General features: G+C 38.7%; 1 long non-coding RNA gene across 1 annotated transcript; it reads left to right on the top strand.

Annotated features, from left to right (window-relative positions):
• Nucleotides 1-2,486: 2,486 nt before the first annotated feature.
• Nucleotides 2,487-6,928, top strand: LOC120741001. Its single transcript, XR_005697529.1, has 3 exons — nucleotides 2,487-2,497; nucleotides 4,548-4,555; nucleotides 6,824-6,928. It is a non-coding gene; the product is annotated as an uncharacterized LOC120741001 (long non-coding RNA).
• The last annotated feature ends 228 nt before the right edge of the window (nucleotides 6,929-7,156 follow it).

Here is a 7,156-nt window from a genome sequence, read left to right as displayed (position 1 = left end):
CGTCCCTTTTCGTTCGTGTGATTGGTTCGTTTCCTTTTTGCGTTTGTGGTGGGGGGGAAACGTCGTGGTGGGTGTCGGACGGCGGAGAGTTTCGTTTGTCTGTGCTTTAGGCGTGCGTTTTGTGGCTCTGTTGCGCGGATGTGGTTGATTGTCTGCAGAGTTGTGTTTTTCTTTGTTGCTTTGCTCGAGATGTCGTTTGACATGGATGATTTTGCGCAACTCCCTACCCGCCTAGACTGGGGGCGTAACACTTAACAAATGGGTCCAAGCCTTTTACCACAAACTTAGTCACTGCTTTGTGACATTTGCCTATCCCGGCCTGTGTCATTTTACTTTCCCTGCCTCTGTGAAAGGAGAAGTTACCGGTAGACTGCAGCGACAACTTCCAGCATATGAGGCAGCCAGACTCTGTCTCGTCATGGTCATCCAAATGCAATGGACAGCAATAGCAGGTTTTGCAATAAGGCAAATCTTGCCAACATAATATGCAATGTTAATGTTGTTGATTAGTTACCTGCGTATTAATGGGAGAGGACGTGCAAACGTTACCGCTTCTGCTGAGTTGACAACATGAGTACGGAGCAAAAACACGACATTTATTTATAGCTATCATGTGTTTTGTGAGCAAATGCATTTGCATAATCGTAGTGTTTCCTCCCTCTCAACAAGAACCGGTTTTCGATTCCCTTCCCTACCCACCACATCACACCACCATCAGCCTGAACCAGTCATACAAGGCAGGGGGGATCCATGCTTTCATGTTTGTTTCTGACCCTTCTATCACAATATCACAGCAGAAACTCGTGTCATCAGACCAGGCAATGTTTTTCAATCCTCTGTTGTCCAGTTTTGATGGTCCTGTATGAACTTTTGCCTTAGTTTCCTGTACTTAACTGACAATAAGCAGCACCCGGTGTTGTCTTCTGCTGCCGTAGCCAATCTGCTTCAAGGTTCAACGTGTTATGAAATCAGAGACGCTCTTTTGCATACCTGAATGGTTGCATAATGAATGGTGACTTGAGTTGTTGTTTCCTGCTATTCATCTGAGCTGTCTGCATGCCTAAATGGATTAAGGTGTGCCCATGTGACTGGCTAACTGGAAATCTTCACTACAATGTAGTTGAATAACTGTACCTAATGATATGGCAAGTCTTTTGTTCACAGGTGTTTCTACCACACCTTCTTTAGTGCTTCAGCCTCAGCTGAGATCATATCATTTCCAGAATATTTGTTGTACCAGGAAACTATAAATACCTCTTCCTGTAACCCTGTGATTCAGCCTGATAATACCTTACAGGATTTCTTTTCAGTAACAAAGTCTTATTTTAGAAAATCTTGTTTGCTTTTCAAGTGGTCAAGTGATTTATTGCTCATTGTTTGATTTTGTGGCAGAGATAGCCAGCTACCTCTGACCTTAAATTGGATAAGCTTGTAGGAAGAGAGATTAGTAGATTTTTACATTCTTTCATTTTCTTTGCAGCAATGAAAGGTCATGTGACCACAGAAGAACAGTAATTTTAAACTATCACTGCTAACAGTCCAGCTTTATTATTCAAATAATGGGTTTGTTGTACTGTAGTTGAAGTAAACCTTAGCCCTTTGTGGTAATGTTGTCTGTCTGAATTTCCTTATTCACCACTCACAGCTTGGATTGACAGATTACATCAAAACACTTTTTTATTAAGACAAATAGGATGTGTGCATAGGTATGCAGTTGCCATTACCTCATACCAAGCAAGATAGCTGGGTAATTTCCTGTTTTTGTTTTTTCAGAGAACAAAATGTCTTGCTCACATAATTCTCAAAATCTCAAAGTAATTGTGGAAGCAGATTTCTTTTCTCATTTATTAATCACATATTTTAATCATATCACTTTAGTATAGCAAGAGCACTCCTGTCACTTAGTTGTATGCATATGCACTACAGATGGGCCTAATGCTCTACACACACAGTGAGGCCATTGTGATGGGAGACGCTAAACAAATATTGGGACTCCTTCTCTTTTCAGGGATGTAAAACCTTAGGGGATGGCTAAGAAGAAAAAAGGTTATAATTCTCTCTGTGAGGGAGGGGGTATAATAAGTGCAGGATCTTAGAAGCTCAACAAGTTGGGCGTTCTAGTGTATGGTATTTTAACACTTTTGCACCAGTGAAAAAAGGTAGAAAGGCTAAACAGCGGACATGCTTGTTCGTAAAAGGGAAGTTGGGCCCAGTAAAGTGGCTGGTGGAGCCACGGAGGCGTTCCTCTAGGTCTGGTTGAGAACTGCTGTGATGTTATTGGCTCAAATGATTAAAAAGAGGTGTCAATCAAGCAAATTGGTCAAGAGAAACTAAAGTTACACCCCCTCAGAGTTTAAAGGGCCAGAGGCCAATTAAACACTCCTTGTGCACGGCAGAAAATGCCCATTACCATGTAAATGTCCTTCAAGAATCCTTCAAAAATATAAAAAAAAAACCCAAGCATTTTTAAACCAGTTAATAAAATTAAATAATTTATGTCCTTTAATACCTAAAAAATTCAACTGACATGGTGTCCAATGTGTGCCAAAATTGGACATTTTTGTACGAAGTCTGGGTATTTATGTATTGACAGTGCTGTAATTTTTCACTGTTTTACTTTAGAAACAAATCTTTGCACAGATGATGTTTATATGTTGGTCACTGAATTTTTGGATTGAAATGTGAACTGAAGCATATTTTTAAAAGGGTTATATGCTAAAAAAATAAATTAAAAAATTTAGGCGAGGATAAAACCTACTTACTTTTTCTGTGTTCCAAACTCAGTAACTTTGACACAGTAATATATGCTGCAATATTTAACCCTCGGATTAAATTCACAAGTGTTAGCTTTATTTTGACACCCAACAATGGACTCTTCTCACTGTTGAGGTCTGGGAAGCGCTTCCGCTCCCTTAAGGCCAAAACAGAGAGAATGAGGAGGAGGAGCTTCTTCCCCCAGGTGTAGGACTGGACTCTCCCAAACACATCACTATAAGACTGGACTCTCACACACGTCACCACACGCACCACCACACATTTCCTATAATCCTATAATTCCTATAATTTATAATCCTTATCTTTATAATCTCTTCTGCTATTTGCACATTCTTTACTGTAAATTCCTAAGTTAATTTGTAAATTTTTGTAGTAAATTGTAAATATTGTAAAACTTTTCTTCTGTCATTTAATGGTCGGGCATTGTACAGCTACAAGCATTTCACCCCCATGTCATACTGTGTATGGTTGTGTGTGTGTGACAAATAAAATTTGAATTTGAATTTGAATTTGAATTTGAAAGATTGTATACACAGAGTTTGTAATTGAAGTGAAATACTAAAATTTATTTTGGACATTTCATTTTCGAGCAGGAAGCTCAGAAACCCCTTTGGGGTTTAAAAGGCTAGTGTTCCAGCAGTTATAGATCAATGGCATGCTCAAGGCTTTATGGCTCCTGGGTTTTTCTTAAACATCATACCAATTTCCCCTCATTTGAGGATGATAATTTGAGTCTTCTTCTAGACCTTGGTTAAGTATGTAAAATTGTGCACTTGTGTTCACTTATTTGAACTGAAGCTCTTGGAATCTGCTGGCTTCAAGACATGTTTCCAAAATATGTAACTCTGCAGTCCTAATTGATAATTTCAGTTCTACATTTTCACTACCTCTTTCTTAACTTTGTGGAATCTGTGCTCAGACTCAGTCTCCCGAGTCAGAGAACCTGCAGCTGGATCTTCAGCAGCTACACTATTTATGAAAAAACAGCAGTGACAAACTTGTGATTTACTGTTAAATATGCTTTGTGAATGTGTAGTAACAACTGGACACACTATTGGAGATTAATCACTTAAAAGAACATGGCTAAACTAAATTTAGAACTAGCACCAACTATGTAAACTGTTTTCGAGAACTGAAAAATAGACTTAAGATAATATTTATACAATATTGTGTACCTATAACTTAAACAAGAAAAATTAAAATGTGTCCATTGTCATTGCCAATTTCCTAAAATTACTCAAAGAAGAGAGAGAAAGCTTTAAATATTTTATGGCCATCTACAAGAGGGTAAGGCAAATGTGGGAACTGAAAAAAAACATTTAAATAAAGATTAAAAATTAAAAATAATCAAAAATACAAAGAAAATACCTGTACAAAATGTTTAATTTTATAGAAGAACACAGACTGGTATTCTATTTGGAATAAAGGATGATCAGTAAAACAATCATTGTCCTTAAACGGTATATTGGGATAATAAATGTACCATTTATATTACATGTACACAGTGTCAAAGGGGGTTATGATGCATCACAGAAAGTAGCAGCAGTCAAGCTTTCAGTCCTCCAGGAACCCTGATCAGCATTCGGAGGACAGACTGTTGCTGGATTCCATAGTCAGACAGAAGGGTGTTGTCTCCGCCCAGCATCCTATCTGCGAATATCAGCCGTATAACCTCCACTCCTACACACACACGCGCACACACACACACACACACACACACACACACACACACTTAATTTATCACACCAATTAAAATCTATATAAACTTTAAGAAAAAATTGTTTCATCTAGTGGTTGGTAAAAGACAACTTTGTTTCTATTTTTTTTTCTATTTTCTATTTTCTCCAGCTGCTTAAACAGTTTGCCCTTGAAACTACTTCAACTACAAATAATTACATGAACTTGAGCGGTCTGATTTGGACTTGTTCTTGGGCTAGCTTACTTTCATTTTGGGCTGCACTATTTACTTCACTCAGTTTCTATTGAAAATAGAATTTTAAAATAACACGCCTACGCACACAGACACACATAAAAGTATTTGAAATACTGCAATGCACTTTCATCAAACCATAATTTATCATTGCCACTTCCTTACTTTCACTTTAAGCTGTTGAGTGTCTTACTTTAGGATTAGTACTTTATATAAACAATCTCATTACAGTAAATACCCTCTTAAATTAATCAGCAACATAAAAGCATACATACACTATTTTATTATCTTCTGTCCTACCTGTGCTTTCCGGAAGCTTCTGCGCCAATTTTTCCTTCAGCTGTAGCACTGTCATACTCCTAAACTGCTCCTCAGTGTTGCACAGGTCGACTGTTATTGTCTTACTCCTTAGTCCCTGAACAAAAACCTGGTAGATTTTTCCCATTTTGTGCTTGAGTCCGACTTGTTGCTCTCCTAAAGTTTCTGTCAATGATACACCAGTATGAACAGCGGTTTGGCTTCAAGGTTTGACGTCAGAGACGAGGTAAATGCTTTCACTTTCACTCAGAATTCTTCTTCTAGTTATTATTATGATGATGACGTGCAGTATTCTTATTGAATACTATAGAGCTCCCTAGACGTTAGGGGTGCAATGATACTCGTATTGATATTGAACCGTTCGATACCGTTCGGTACGCATATGTATCGAACAATACAAATTTTTAATTTATTTGATCAACTTTCCTTCTGACGATGCTGTCTGTGTTGCGCGCTCAATGGATCTGCGCTCGACAGTGCAACCTAGGTGGAGTAGTCGAACGCAGATTCACTGAGCGCAGGGCAAGCTAGCGAGACAGAAGCTAAGCTCTCCTTGCAACATGGCAAATTGAACCTCCCCCCACCCTAATTCAGATGTGGAACTATTTTGGTTTGTGACGTATGACCCTGAAGGTAAGCGCGTCATGGACAAAAGTAAAACAGTATGTTGGATGTGCCAATAAATGCTCAATTACATTGGTGGGAACTAGTGCGTTAGCGCAGTTAGCTCGTTAACGTGTTGGCCGTCCAGCCCCAGGCACGGGGCGATCCGCGGTAGCTCGTTAACTTGCCGTGTTGTGGCGTTAACGTCATTTCAACGAGATTAACGCTGACAACACTAGTGGGAACACAACGAATATGACTGCACATTTACTCCGACATCATCCTAGTGCAAAGACAAGTGGAAGCAGACAAAAACAACAAGCACACATGCCACAAACTTTACCCGAGTCATTTAGACAGCTGTTAGCACATGATTCTCCTTATGGGGACCTGATATGTTTAATATGCTGCTGAGAATATAGCCCAGAAGAAGCGTATAGTATAGCTTTTATTTTGGAAAGAGCCATTTCTCTATAATAAACTCTCTTTTCCAAAGATGAGTGATTTCTCGATCAGATAGTTGTTTTTTTTTATTACTTTGTTGTTTCAGCAACATTAAATTTAAAAACTGTACTTTTGAGTTAAAATATATATTTATAATTTTAATAAATGACAAATTAAAAAGGCATGAACATTTTTTTTGTATCGAAAAAATATCGAACCGTGACACCAAAGTATTGAACCGAACCGAACCGTGAATTTTGTGTATTGTTGCACCCCTACTAGACGTTGTTTATTGATGAAAAGAGAGTGCCCTGGAAGAGCCTGTTGTCCGTATGTAACAGTGTTTATGTGGTATTATTCCACTTGCCACAAATGTCAGTGTAATGGGGAAACAGATCCCACCTTCTTGGTGTGACTGGTTAGGTGAGGCTGGCTGCAGTAACTGTTGCCAGTAGTGATGGGAATTCCGGCTCTTTTTAGAGAGCCGGCTCTTTCAGCTCCCAGCCGGCTCTTCAGGTAGTTTCATTGCTTTAATTAATTTATTACCAACAACAATATAAAATCATGCATAAAAGGAATTACTAATGTAAAAAAATGTGGTTTTATTTATATATGCTTATATATAAATATATACAGTGGCCCCCAGAGACAAAGCACGTACAAACTCCAAAACACATTGCTAGCGTTAACTGAACTTCCAAAACAGTGCTATGGAGATCACTTAAATTACACAATTGAAAGCATATGTGTAAGTTAATTTACCTGTTACTGTTACACCAAATCCAGTCGTTGGTTCTTCCTGACTTGTGTAGTCATAGGTAACAAAAGCTCAACACTGCCCCTAGCATTCTGGAGTACTTCCGTTGTGTTTTGGAGTTTGTACGTGTTTTGGAGTTTGTATGTGCTTTGGCACGAGTGCCAAGTTTATTTAGTCTGAGCCTTTCCAGTTGTAGAGCAGACAACATCTTGTTGAGCCAGTATTCCAAACTTGATTGGCTAGCTGACTTCCAAGTCAGTAGGATGAGTTAGGTTAACCCTTTTCTGTATCAGCTTCAGTTTGTTTCGTACTGAAGTGTGTGCTCAGGC

This window comes from Simochromis diagramma, unplaced genomic scaffold, assembly GCF_900408965.1.
Source record: "Simochromis diagramma unplaced genomic scaffold, fSimDia1.1 OVJJ01000656.1, whole genome shotgun sequence".
NCBI classification, from domain to species: domain Eukaryota; kingdom Metazoa; phylum Chordata; class Actinopteri; order Cichliformes; family Cichlidae; genus Simochromis; species Simochromis diagramma.
The sequence above is the reverse complement of the archived record's forward strand: the minus strand, read 5'-3'. Positions and strand labels throughout refer to the sequence as shown.